The following is a 13,401-nucleotide window of genomic DNA, read 5'->3' on the forward strand; positions in this document are numbered from 1 at the left end:
TAATGCATATAATGTGGTTATTTGTGGTGGGAACACCACAAAAGAAAGGAGGGAGAAGATTCACTAAGAGAAGATTTACTCTCTTAGCAACTTTCAAATATATATATAAAATATAGTAGTGTTAACTATAGCCAACATTAGATCCTCAGAACTTATTCATCTTACATCTGGAAGTTTATATCCTTTGACCAACATCTCCCCATTTTTCCTTTCCTCTAGCCTCTGGCAACCACCATGCTATTCTCTCTTTCTATGAGTCTGGCTTTTTTAGTTTCCATATATGTGACATCATACAGTATTTTTTTTCTCTGTCAGACCTATTTCACTTAGCATAAGGCCTTCAAGGTCCATCTATGTCACAAATGGCAAAATTTCCTTCTTTTTTGTAGCTGAATATTCCACTGTATATCTATATACCACATCTTCTTTAGACATTCATCTGTGGATGGACATTGAGGTTGTTTTCCTATCTTGGCTATTGTGAATAATGCTGAAGTGAATATGGGAGAGCTGGTATCTCTTGGAGATACTGATTTCATTTCCTGTGGATATAGGCCCAAAAATGGGATTGCTAGGTCATATGGTAGTTCTCTTTTTAATTTTTTTGAGGAACCTCCATACTGTTTTCCATAGTGGCTGTACCAATTTACATTCCCATAGGCAGTGCACGAGCGTTCCCTTTTCGTCACATCCTCGCCAACATGTATCCTCTTGGTGATAGCCATTCTAACAGGTGTCAGGTGATATCTCACTGTGGTTTTCATTTGTATTTCCCAGATGATGAGTGAAGTTGAGCATCTTTTCATGCACCTGTTAACCATTTGTATGTTTTCTTTGGAAAAATGTCTGTTTGGTTCCTCTGCCCATTTTTATTTATTTATTTATTTATTTTGCGGTACGCAGGCCTCTCACTGTTGTGGCCTCTCCCATTGTGGAGCACAGGCTCTGGACGCGCAGGCTCAGCGGCCATGGCTCATGGGCCCAGCTGCTCCGCGGCATGTGGGATCTTCCCAGACCGGGGCACGAACCCGTGTCCCCTGCATCAGTAGGCGGACTCTCAACCACTGCGCCACCAGGGAAGCCCATCTCTGCCCATTTTTAAATCGGAATTTTTGGTATTGAGTTGTATGAGTTCCTTAGATGTTTTGAATATCAACCCCTTATAAGATACATGGTTTGCAAATATTTCCTCCCATCCTATAGGTTGCCTTTTCATTTTCTTGACCGTTTCTTTTTCTGTGCAGAAGCTTTTTTGTTTGATGTAGTCCCAGTTATTCATTTTGCTTTTGTTGCTTGTGCTTTTGGTGTCATATCCAAAAAAATCATTGCCAAGACCAATGTCAAGGAGTTTTTCCCCTACATTTTCTTCTAGGAGTTTTACACGTTCAGGCTTCTGTTTAAAGCTTTAATCCATTTTGAGTTAATTTTTGTGAGCAGCATAAGATATGGGTCCAATTTCATTCCTCTGCATGTGATTATTCAGTTTCCCAACACCATTCATTGTAAAGACTGTATTTTTCCACTGAGTATTCTTGGCTCCCTTGTCAAATATCCCTTGACAGTATCTGCAAGGGCTTATTTCTAGGCTCTCGATTCTGTTGCATTGGTCTATATGTCTGTTTTTATGCCAGTACTATACTGCTTTGATTACTATAGCTTTGTAATATAGTTTGAAATCAGGCAGTGTGATGACTCTACCTTTTTTCTTCTTTCTCAGGATTGCTTTGGCTATTTGGGGTCTTTTGTGGTCCCATATGAATTTTAGGATTGTTTTTTCTATTTCTGTGAAAAATGCCATTGGTATTTTAGATTGCATTGAATCTATGGAATGCTTTGGATATTTGGACACTTTAACAGTATTGCTACTTCTAATCCATGAACATGGGTTGTTTTTCCATTTATTTGTGTCTGCTTCATTTTTTTGCATCAAAGTCTTATAGTTTTGAGTGTGCAGATGTTTAATCTCTTTGATTAAATTTATTCCTAAGTATCTATTGTTTTTGATATTATTGTGAATGGGATTGTTTTCTTAATTTATTTTTCAGGTAATTTGTTGTTAGTGTATAGAAACACAACTGATTTCTGTATTTTGCATCCTGAAACTTCATTAAATGTACTGATTAGTTCTATTAGTTTTTGGTGGGGTCTTTAGGATTTTCTATAAATAAGGTCATATCATCTGTTATCAGAGACAGTTTTACTTCTTTTATTCTAATTTGGATTCCTTTTCATTTTGGTTCCTGCCTTATTGCTCTGGCTAGGACTTTTCAGTACTGTGTTGAATAGGAGTGGTGGGAGTGGGAACACTTGTCTTGTTGCTGATCTCAGATGAACAGCTTTCAGGTTTTCACCTTTGAGTATGATGTTAGTTGTGGGCTTGTTATATATGGCTTTTATTATGTTTAGGTGCATTCCTTCTCTACCCACTTTGTTGATATGATATTGACATGAACAGATATTGAATTTTGGTAATTGCTTTTTCTGCATCTATTGCGGTGGTAATATAATTTTTATTTTTATTCTGTTAATGTGGTATATCACATTTATTGATTTGCATATGTTAAACCATCCTTACATCCCAGGGATAAATCCCACTTGATCATGATTTATGATCCTTTCAATATATTGTTGAATTTGGTTTGCTAATATTTTGTTGAGAATTTTTGCATCTGTATTCATCAGGGAAATTGGCCTGTAGTTTTCCTGTAGCAGCCTTATCTGGTTTTGGTATTAGAGTAATGCTGGTCTCATAAAATGAGTGTGGGAGTTTTCCCTACTCTTCAATTTTGGGGAAGAGTTTGAGAAGGATTGGCATTAATTCTTTAAATGTTTGGTAGATTCACCAGGGAAGCCATCTGGTCCTGAACTTCTCTTTGTTGGGAGATTTTTGATTACTGATTCAATCTCTTTACTCATTATTGGTCTGTTCATTTATTCTATTTCTTCATTATGTAGTGTTGGTAGGTTTATGTTTCTAGGGATTTATCCATTTCCTCTAGGGTATCCAATTTGTTGGCATATAGTCGTTCATAGTAGTGTCATGATCCTTTGTATTTGTGTGGTATCAGTCGTAAGGTCTCTTTTTTCATTTCTGATTTTATTTGTTTGAGTCTTCTCTCTTTTTTCCTTAGTCTAGTTGTCAATTTTAACTTTTCAAAAAACCAGGTGTTCGTTTCATTGATCTTTTCTATTGTCCTTTTAGTCTCTGTTTAATTTATCTCCACTCTGATCTTTGTTATTTCCTTCCTTCTGCTAACTTTGGACTTGGTTTGTTCTTCTATTACTGGCTCCTTGAGGTTGTTTATTTGAGGTCTTTCTTTTTTCTTAATGTAGGCATTTAATGCTGTATAGACTTCCCTCTCTAAGAACTGCTCTTGCTTCATCCCATAAGTTTTCGTATGTTGTGTTTCCATTTTCATTTGTTTCAAGATATTTTTAAATTTCCCTTTTGATTTCTTCTTTGACTCTTTGGTTGTTCAGGCGTGTGTTGTTTAATTTCCATATATTTTTGAATTTTCCAGTTTCCCTCCTGTTAATTTCTAGTTTTATAACATTGTGTTTGGAAAAGATACTTGGTATGATTTTAATCTTTTAAAATTTGCTAAATTATTTTGGACCTGTCATATTATCTATCCTGGAGAATGTTCCACATGCATTTGAGAAGAATGTATATTCTGCTGCTGTTGGACAGAATGTTCTGTACGTCTGTTAGGTCCATTTGGGCTAAAGTATAGTTCAAGTCCAACATTTCCTTATTGGTTTTCTGTCTGGATGATCTATCCGCTGTTGAAAGTGGTGGTATTGAAGTCCCCTGCTATTATTTTATTGTCTATTTCTCCCTGCAGGTCCATTAGTATTTGCTTAATATATTTAACTGCTCTGACGTTGGGTGCATGTCCTGATAATGATACAAAGATCTTATTTGTTTCTTTAACAGTTGTTGGCTTAAAGTCTATTTTGTCTGATACAAGTATAGCTACCCCTGCTCTCTTTTGGTTTCCACCTGCAGGGGATATCCTTATTTTCATCCCTTCACTTTGAGCCTATGTATGTCATTAAAGCTAAAGTGGGTCTCTTGTAAGCAGCATATAGTTGGGTAGTGTTTTCTTCATCCATGCAGCCACTCTGCCTTTTGACTGGAGAATTCAATCCACTTACATTAAGAGTAATTATTGGTAGTTACTTACTATAGGTAAAGACTTACTAATGACATTTTATTAACTGTTTTATGGCTATTTTGTTGTTCCCTTGTTCTTTTCTTCCTCTCTTGCTGCCTTCCTGTGTGAATTGATGACTTTCTTTAGTGGTATGCTTTGATTACCTTCTTTTTATCTTTTGTGTATATGCTTTTCACTTTGTAGTTACCATAAGGCATACATAAAACATCTAATAGACATAACCATCTATTTTATGCTGATAACAACATCTTTGATTGCATAAAAAAACCTTTATCCTTTTACTCCCCCCTTTTATGTTTTTGATGTCACAGTTTACCTCCTTTTATATTGTATATTCATTAACAAATTATTTTATTACTTTTGTCCTTTGACTTTTTTATTACAGTTAAGTGGCTAATATACTACGATATTACAGTAGTAGAGTATTCTGAATTTGACTATACGTTTACCTTTACCCAGTGTGTTGTGTATTTTCTTGTTACTAATTAGCATCCTTCATTAACTATAATAATTTTATAATTATAATTTATAATTATAATAATTAGCTTGAGGAATTCCTTTCATTATTCTTTGTAAGGCAGATCTAGGGGTGATAAACCCCCTCAGTTTTTGTTTGTCTGGGAAAGATGTTATCTTTTCTAACCTTTCTGAACAACGATTTTGCTGAGTAGAGTTTTCTTGGTTGGCAGTTTTTTGTTTAAGCACTTTGAATATATCATCCCGCTCTCTCCTGGCCCGAAAGATTTCTCTGAGAAATCCACTGAAGTTTTATGGGGGTTCTCTTGTAAGTTATAAGCTTCTTTTCTCTTGCTGATTTTAAGATTCTCTCTTTGTCTTTGATTTTCAACAGTTTTATTGTAATGTCTCTTTTTAAAAATTAATTAAATTAATTTTTTTTGGCTGTGTTGGGTCTTCGTTGCTGCACACGGGGTTTCTCTAGTTGCGGCGAGCAGGGGCTACTCTTTGTTGTGGTGCATGGGCTTCTCATTGTGGTGGCTTCTCTAGTTGCAGAGCATGGGCTGTAGGTGGGCGGGCTTCAGTAGTTGTGGCACGCAGGCTCAGTAGTTGTGGCTCATGGTCTTTAGAGCGCAGGCTCAGTAGTTGTGGCACACGGGCTTAGTTGCTCCATGGCATGTGGGATCTTCCTGGACCAGGGCTCGAACCCATGTCCCCTGCATTGGCAGGCGGATTCTTAGCCACTGTGCCACCAGGGAAGTCCTGTAATGTCTCTTGAAGATGTCTTTCAGTTGAATTTGTTTGCTGACCTATGAGCTTCATGAACTTGGATACCCACATTTCTCCCCAGATTTCAGAAGTTCTCAACCATTATTTATTTAAATAAACTTTCTATTCCTTCTTCCTCTCTTCTCCTGGGTCTCCAATAATTTGCAGATTTTTTTCTTTTGGTGGAATTTCATAAATCACATAAGCTGTCCTCACTCTTTTGTTTTCCTCTGACTAGATAATTTCAAATGCCCTGTCTTCTAAGTCACAGATTCTTTCTTCCAGTGATCCATTCTGCTGTTGATGCTCTCTATTGCAGTTTTCATTTCTTCAGCTCTAGAATTTAATTCTTTTTTATGATTTCTCTTTGTTAAGTTTCTCATTTTGTTCATGAATTGTGTTCCTGATTTCATTGTATTGTCTTTCTCGGTTTTCCTGTAGCTCATTCAGCTCCCTTAAAACAGCTATTTTGAATTCTTGAATATATTGTAGATCTCCATGTCTTTGGGGTTGATTACTAGAAGATTATTTTGATTTTTTGGTAGTGTTATGTTTCCTTGATTTCTCACATTCCTTGAAGTTTTGTGTTGCCGTCTTTGCATTTGAAATAGCTGTCATCTCTATTTTTTACCCACTGATTTCAGGAGAGAATTCCTTCTGTCAGCTCTACTAGGGATTCTGAGGCTTTCTCAGACCTTTTATGTTTATGCCTACTCCATGCTTCTTACTCCCTGTGTGGCAGAATTCTTAAGCCTGTATGCCTTCTCTTGACCCTCAGTTCAGTAGGCCAGATGCTGACAGCCTCCCAAGGAGGCTTTCCCAAGGACACTGCTTTCCCAAGGACATAGATAAAGGTGAAGTTTGTGGTCTGTTCCTGACCCACAGATTTGGGCTGTGCTCACTAGCCATGTGCCAAAGCTTGCTCTTGCTACCATTGGGAGCACACACAGGAAGCCAGCCACAGGTTGGGGATATGTGTGGGTGAGGTGCGTGGAGAGCTAGGAGTGCCTGTGGGTTACCTGGGGAGAATCCATAGACAAGGCATCCCCAGTGGTTTATGAGCGGGTCTTCTTGATGGAGTCCACAATGCAGTTAGTAAGATCCATGTCACATTAACGGTCTGTGAGGGTCCTACTTGCCACTGTCCCAGCCTCTTCCAGTCTTCCAGTCATGCAACTCAAGATGCAGTACTCAAGATGGGGTGAGAGAGAAATGGGTCTCTTTGCCAGTGATCCACACATCTAGGGAAGCTGGATGCTCACTAACATGCTCTCACTTCCCCCTGTGGAAGAAATCATGGGCTAAGAAGATCTCTCTTGGCCCTGAGCTTTGCCATCTGGGGGAAGGAGTGTTGCAGGTTAAGGTAAACTGTTCCTTTTACTATGCATCCAAATTCATATATTTTTTTTTGCTCCAGTGGTGTCCTAGAACTACTCTGTTGGGAACCTGGGCTTCCACAAAGGCTATCTTGTCTGTGGTTGATTATCTAAGACATTGTTCTCCAGGGGCTACTGGAGTGCAGCTGAAAGGGGCTGGGGACATATGGGCCATTTGTAGGATCCACAGCGAGGACTGAGGTCTGCATACCTATTACATGACTCACGGTTAGGCCAGTCTCCTCTGGGGTCCCTTGGTGTATGGTGCTAGATTCCACAGCTTCCATAAAGGTACTTTTGTTCATAGGTGAATATGCCAAATTGTTGTTGTTGAGGAGGGTTATGATTGAGGTAGGTCTTATTGGGCCATTTTGCTGCCATCACTCCACAATGAGTTTTGATAGATGTAATCACCCATGAAACCACTACCATAATCAAGATAAGAACATCTCCATTATCTCTTAAAGTTTTCTTGTGCTCCTTTGCACTCCATCCCTTGTTCCACCTCTGGCCCCCTTTTCTGGAATTTCAAATGAATGGAATCATACTGAATCTTTTCTGTCTGGCTTCTCTTACACAGCATGATTTTTTCAGAATTCATCCATATTGTTGGGAGTATCAATGATTTGTTCCTTTTTATGGATGAAGAGTGATTGATTATTCTTTTGTTTATGCATTTTAAATACTTTTTTGCTTATCCATTCACCAATTGCAGATATTTAGGTTATTTCTAGCTTTTGAGTATTATGAATAAAGCTGCTGTAAACATTTGTGAACAAGTGTTTTCATGGATATATATCATTATTTCTTTGAGTAAATACCTGAGAGCAAAATAGATGGGTTATATGGTAGATATATATTTAACTCTATTAGAAGCTGCCAAACAGATTTTCAAAGTGGTTGTTCCATTTTACATTCCTATTAGCACTGCAAGAGAGTTCTAGTTGCTCCACATTCTTGTCAACATTTGGTATTGTTAGTCTTTTCAATTTTAGCCATTCCAATATCATTATGGTTTTAATTTGTATTGCCTTGATAATTAAAGATGTTGAGAATCTTTTCATGTGTTCATTGAATATTAGTATGTTTTCTTTTGTGAAGGGTCTCTTCAAATATTTTGCCCATGTTTAAAATTAGATCTTTTTTTTTTTTTTTTTTTTTTTTGCGGTACGCAGGCCTCTCACTGCTGTGGCCTCTCCCGTTGCGGAACACAGGCTTCGGACGCGCAGGCTCAGTGGCCATGGCTCATGGGCCCAGCTGCTCCGCGGCATGTGGGATCTTCCTGGACCGGGGCATGAACCCGTGTCCCCTGCATCAGCAGGCGGACTCTCAACCACTGCGCCACCAGGGAAGCCCCTAAAACTTAGATCTTTTGTCTTTTAATTATTAAATTATAGGAGTTCTTTATATATACTGAATACAGGTCTCTGCCAGATATTAAGTATCGCATATAGGTTCTCTCCATCTGTGGCTTGCCTTTTTGTGTTCTTAATGTTAATGATATCTTTCAATGAGTAAAGTTTTTAATTTTGGTGAAGTCTAGTTTATCAATTTCTTATTTGCGTTTTATGCTCTTTTGACTCCTAGTTAAGAAACCTTTGCCTACCCTAAGTCTGAAGATTTTCTCCTATATAAGTTTGATAGTTTTATCTTTTATATTTAGGATGGTGATTCATTTTCATATAAATTTTAGTGTTTAATGTAAAGTAATGTTGATATTCATTTTTTTCAATGGTGATATCCAGGTTTTACAACATTTGTTGAAAATACTTTTTTTGCATCTGAATTGCTGTGACAACTTTGTTGAAAATTATCATATATGTGGGTCTACTTCTGGATTCCTTATTTTCTACATTGATTTCCATATATATTCTTTTGTTATTACACATCATCTTGATTACACTAACTCTTTAAATTAGTATAAATTCTCTTTGTTCTTCTTTTCTAAACTTACTTTGGATATTATGTGTTGTTTGCATTTTAACATAAATTTTAGAATTAGCATATCAATTTCTATACAAACACATGCTGGCTGTATATAAATTTGAAGAGATTGGTATCTTAACACTACTGAGTCTTCCAATCCATGAATGTGGCATATCTCTTCATTTATTTAAGTCTTCTTTATTTTCTTTTAGCAATGTTTTGTAGTGTTCAGGTTTAGGTCTTACACAATTTTTTTTTTTTTTTTTTTTTTTTGTGGTACGCGGGCCTCTCACTATTGTGGCCTCTCCCGTTGCGGAGCACAGGCTCAGCGGCCATGGCTCACGGGCCCAGCTGCTCCACGGCATGTGGGATCTTCCTGGACCGGGGCACGAACCCGTGTCTCTTGCATCAGCAGGCGGACTCTCAGCCACTGCACCACCAGGGAAGCCCGGTCTTACACAAATTTTGTTGAATTATCCTTAAATATTTCACATTTTCGATGCTATTATAAAAGGAGTTGTCTTAACATTTCATTCTCTAATTGTTTAATTGCTAGCACATAGAAATACTATTGTTTTTTTATATATTGACCTTGTATCTTGAAACATTGCTAAATTCACTTATTAATTCTAGTAATTCTCTTTATATTCTTAGGATATCCTCTGTACGTTATCATGTCATCTTCAAACCATTTACTGGTTTTAATTCTTTTAATTCTTCCTTTCCAATTTGAAGATCTTTTTATTTTCTTGCCTCATTTCACTGGTTAGGACTTCCAGTAGAGTGATGAATATTGGTAACGAGGAGAGGCAAATCTGTATGACCCTGGAAACTCATTTCCTCCTTCCTTTTGGTAGCTTAACAGCTGAATCAGCTGAACTGAGCCAGCCTGTGGAGGGACAGCAAGGCCTTAAGCTGTTGTCAGCATTCCTGGCATGCATGGTTCTTTTTTTTTTTAAAGATTAAAAAAAAATTATTTATTGGGCTTCCCTGGTGGTGCAGTGGTTGAGAGTCCGCCTGCTGATGCAGGGGACGCGGGTTCGTGCCCCGGTCCGGGAAGATCCCACATGCCACGGCGGGGCCCATGAGCCATGGCCACTGAGGCTGTGAGTCTGGAGCCTGTGCTCTGCAATGGGAGAGGCTACAACAGTGAGAGGCCCGCATACCGCAAAAAAAAAAAAAAAAAAAATGTATTTATTTTGGCTGCATTGGGTCTTCGTTGCTGCGCGTTGGCTCTCTCTAGTTGCGGTGAGTGGGGACTACTCTTCGTTGCAGTGCACGGGCTTCTGACTGCAGTGGCTTCTCTTGTTGCGGAGCACAGGCTCTAGGCTGCGTGGGCTTCAGTAGTTGTGGCTTGCGGGCTCTAGAATGCAGGGTCAGTAGTTGTGGCCCACGGGCTTAGGTGCTCCGCGGCCTGTGGGATCTTCCCGGACCAGGGCTCGAACCCATGTCCCCTGCATTGGCAGGCGAATTCTTAACCACTGTGCCACCAGGGAAGTCCCGGCATGCATGGTTCTTTTCAGGGACTTTGGTATGTAGACCTTGGCCCTGGAAATGCATACTTCTTACCGTTGTTCCTGAATCCAACTATCCCTTGATAAATTTTTTGTTACTTAAGGAAACTAGGGGTTTCCATTCCCTCCAAAGCTAACGTATAAATGTGTAACATAGTGAGGTGGTGGGGCTCACTCTTGCTCTTGTAGGAGTTTCAAGAGAACGTCCTGCTTGCCAGCCAAAGGAGGCTTCTCTTCCCTTGGCAATTTTGTATAGAGAAGATCTGTGCCTAACCTATACTGTGGAATAAAGAGAATTCAGTGTACAGATTGTGGTTCCCTACTTCTCTCCTTCTAAGATTTTCTTCAGTAAACATTGCTTATATCTATAGCCTCTGGTGTTAGTGGTATTTGTGCATGTCACCTTTGCACAACAAGTGTTGACAGTGGACATGCTTGCCTAGTTCCTTATCTTATAGGGACTCTATTCAGTCTTTTATCATTGAGTTTGATGTTTAACGTGGGGTTTTCATTAAATTTTCTTCTCTTCATAGTTTCAGAAAGTTCTTGTAAAATCATGAATGGGTGTTGAATTTTGTCAAATGCTTTTTTCCCCAGCATCTATTGACCTTTTTACCATTATATAATGTCTTTCTTTGCCTCTAGTAAAAATTTTTGAGTGAAAGTCTATTTTTTTATTGTGGGAAAATATACATAAGTTTACCATTTTAACCATTTTAAAGTATATTATTTAGTGGCATTAAGTACATTTTATTTTGTGCAACTGCTACAACTGTCTAGTGCCCAGATTTTACATCACTTAAAATGGAAACCCTGTACCCATTAAGCAGTCACTTCCCATTTCCCCTCTCTCCATACCCAGGAAACCACTAATTTGCTTTCTGTGTCTATGGATTTGCCTAGTCTGGATATTTAATATAGATGGGATCATACAACATGTGTCCTTTTGTCTTTGTCTTCTTTCACTTAGTAATGTTTTTAGAGTTCATCCATGTTTCAGCATGCATCAGTACTTCATTCCTTTTTATGACTGAATAATATTCTACTGTATAGCTATACCACAATGTATTTATCTATTCATCACTTGATGGACATTTGAGTTGTTTCTACCTTCTAGCTATTGTGAATAGTGCTACTATTCATGTACAAACTTTTATTTGAACACTTGTTTTCGGCTCTTTTGGGTATATACCTACGAGTAGAAATATTGGGTCATACGGTAATTCTATGTTTACTTAGTGAGTAACTGCCAAACTGTTTTCCATAGTGGCTGTACTTACATTCCCACCAGCAATTTATAAATGTTCCAGTTCTCCATATCCCCATCAACACTTGTAAACTTTCTCTATTTTTTAATTTTAGCTCTCCTAGTGGATGTGAAGTGGTATCTCATTGTGGTTTTGATTTACATTTCCCTAGTGCCTAATGACATCGAGCATCTTTTCAATGCTTGTTAGCCATTTGTACATCTTCTTTGGGGAAATATCTATTTTAGTTCTTTGCTCATTTTAAAATTGCATTGTTTGTCTTTTGGTTGTTGAGTAATAAGAATTCTTTATATAATTTGGATACAAGACTCTTAGCAGATATATGATTTACAAATATATTCCCCTATTCTGTGGGCTGCCTTTTCAACCTCTTGATAGTATACTTTGATGCACAAAAATGTTTAATTTTGATGAAGTCCAGTTTAATTATTTTTCCTTTTAGTGTCATACCCAAGAAATCATTACCAAATCCAAAGTTATGAAGATTTACTCTATATTTCCAGCTCTTATTTAGGTCTTTGATCATTTTGAATTAACTTTGTATGTGGTGTGAGGTAAGGACCAAGCTTCATTCTTTTGTGTGTGGATCCAGTTGTCCCAAAATTTGTTGGAGAGATTATTTTTTTCCCCATGGAATTGTCTTAGCACCCTTGCTAAAATCAGTTGACCATAGGTAAATGGGTTAATTTCTGGACTCTGAGTTCTGTTCCATTGATTGATATGTCCATCCTTATGCCAGTAGCATACTGTTTTGATTACTGTAGCTCTGTAGTAAGTTTTGAAATCAGGAAGTGTGAGTCCTTTAGCTTTGCTTTTCCTTTTCAAGATTGTTTTCACTCTTTAGGGACCTTTGTGAATTCATATGCATTTTAGGATTGGCTTTTTCATTTCTTCATAAAAGGCCATTGGAATTTTAATAGGGATTGAGCTGAAACTGTAAATTGATTTGGGGAGTATTGCTACCTTAACAGTAGTAATTTTTCCAATCCATGAACATGGGATGTTTTTCCATTGATTTATTTCCTCTTTAATTTTTTTCAGCAATGTTTTGTAGTTTTCAGTGTACAAGTCTTATACTTCCTTCATTAAATTTATTCCTAAGTACTTTATCATTTTTGAGTCTATACTGAAAATTGTTTTCTTATTTTCCTTCTTTGATCGTTCATTGCTGCTGTATAGAAATACAACTGATTTTTGAGTGTTGATCTTGTATCCTGCAACTTTACTGAATTTATTTATTAACTCTAATAGGTTGTTTTGGTGTATGTGTGTTTGTGGATTCTTTAGGATTTCCATATATAGGATTATGTCACCTGCAGATAAAGATAGTTTTACTTCTTCATTTCCAATATGATGCCTTTTATTTCTTTTTTTTTTCTTTTTCTTGCCTAATTATAAGTGGCTCACTTTAGATTTAAAGACACAAAATCTACAGACAATAAATGCTGGAGAGGGTGTGGAGAAAAGGGAACCTCCTACACTGTTGGTGGGAATGTAAATTGGTACAGCTACTATGGAGAACAGTAGGGAGGTTCCTTAAAATACTAAAAATAGAAATACCATATGACCTAGCAATCCACTCTTGTGCATATACCCAGAGAAAACCATAATTCGAAAAGATACATGCACCCCAGTGTTCACTGCAGCACTATTTACAATAGCCAGGACATGGAAGCAACCTAAATGTCCACCAACAGAGGAATGGATAAAGAAGATGTGGTACGTATACACAATGGAATATTACTCAGCCATAAAAAGAACAAAATAATGCCATTTGCAGAACATGGGTGGACCTAGAGATTGTCATACTGAATGAAGTAAGTCAGACACAGAAAAACAAATATCATATGATATCGCTTATATGTGGAATCTAAAAAAAAAGAGTACAAATGAACTTATTTACAAAACAGAAGTA

General features: G+C 37.5%; 1 protein-coding gene across 1 annotated transcript in view; it reads left to right on the forward strand.

Annotated features, from left to right (window-relative positions):
* LOC309808555 (L-lactate dehydrogenase C chain) overlaps window positions 1–13,401 on the forward strand; it is a gene marked incomplete at both ends in the record, with an annotated part of 48,187 nt that overhangs the window by 12,029 nt on the left and 22,757 nt on the right. The window lies entirely within an intron of this gene.

Source organism: Mesoplodon mirus, assembly GCF_964341445.2.
Source record: "Mesoplodon mirus genome assembly, chromosome: 7".
Classification (NCBI taxonomy): domain Eukaryota; kingdom Metazoa; phylum Chordata; class Mammalia; order Artiodactyla; family Ziphiidae; genus Mesoplodon; species Mesoplodon mirus.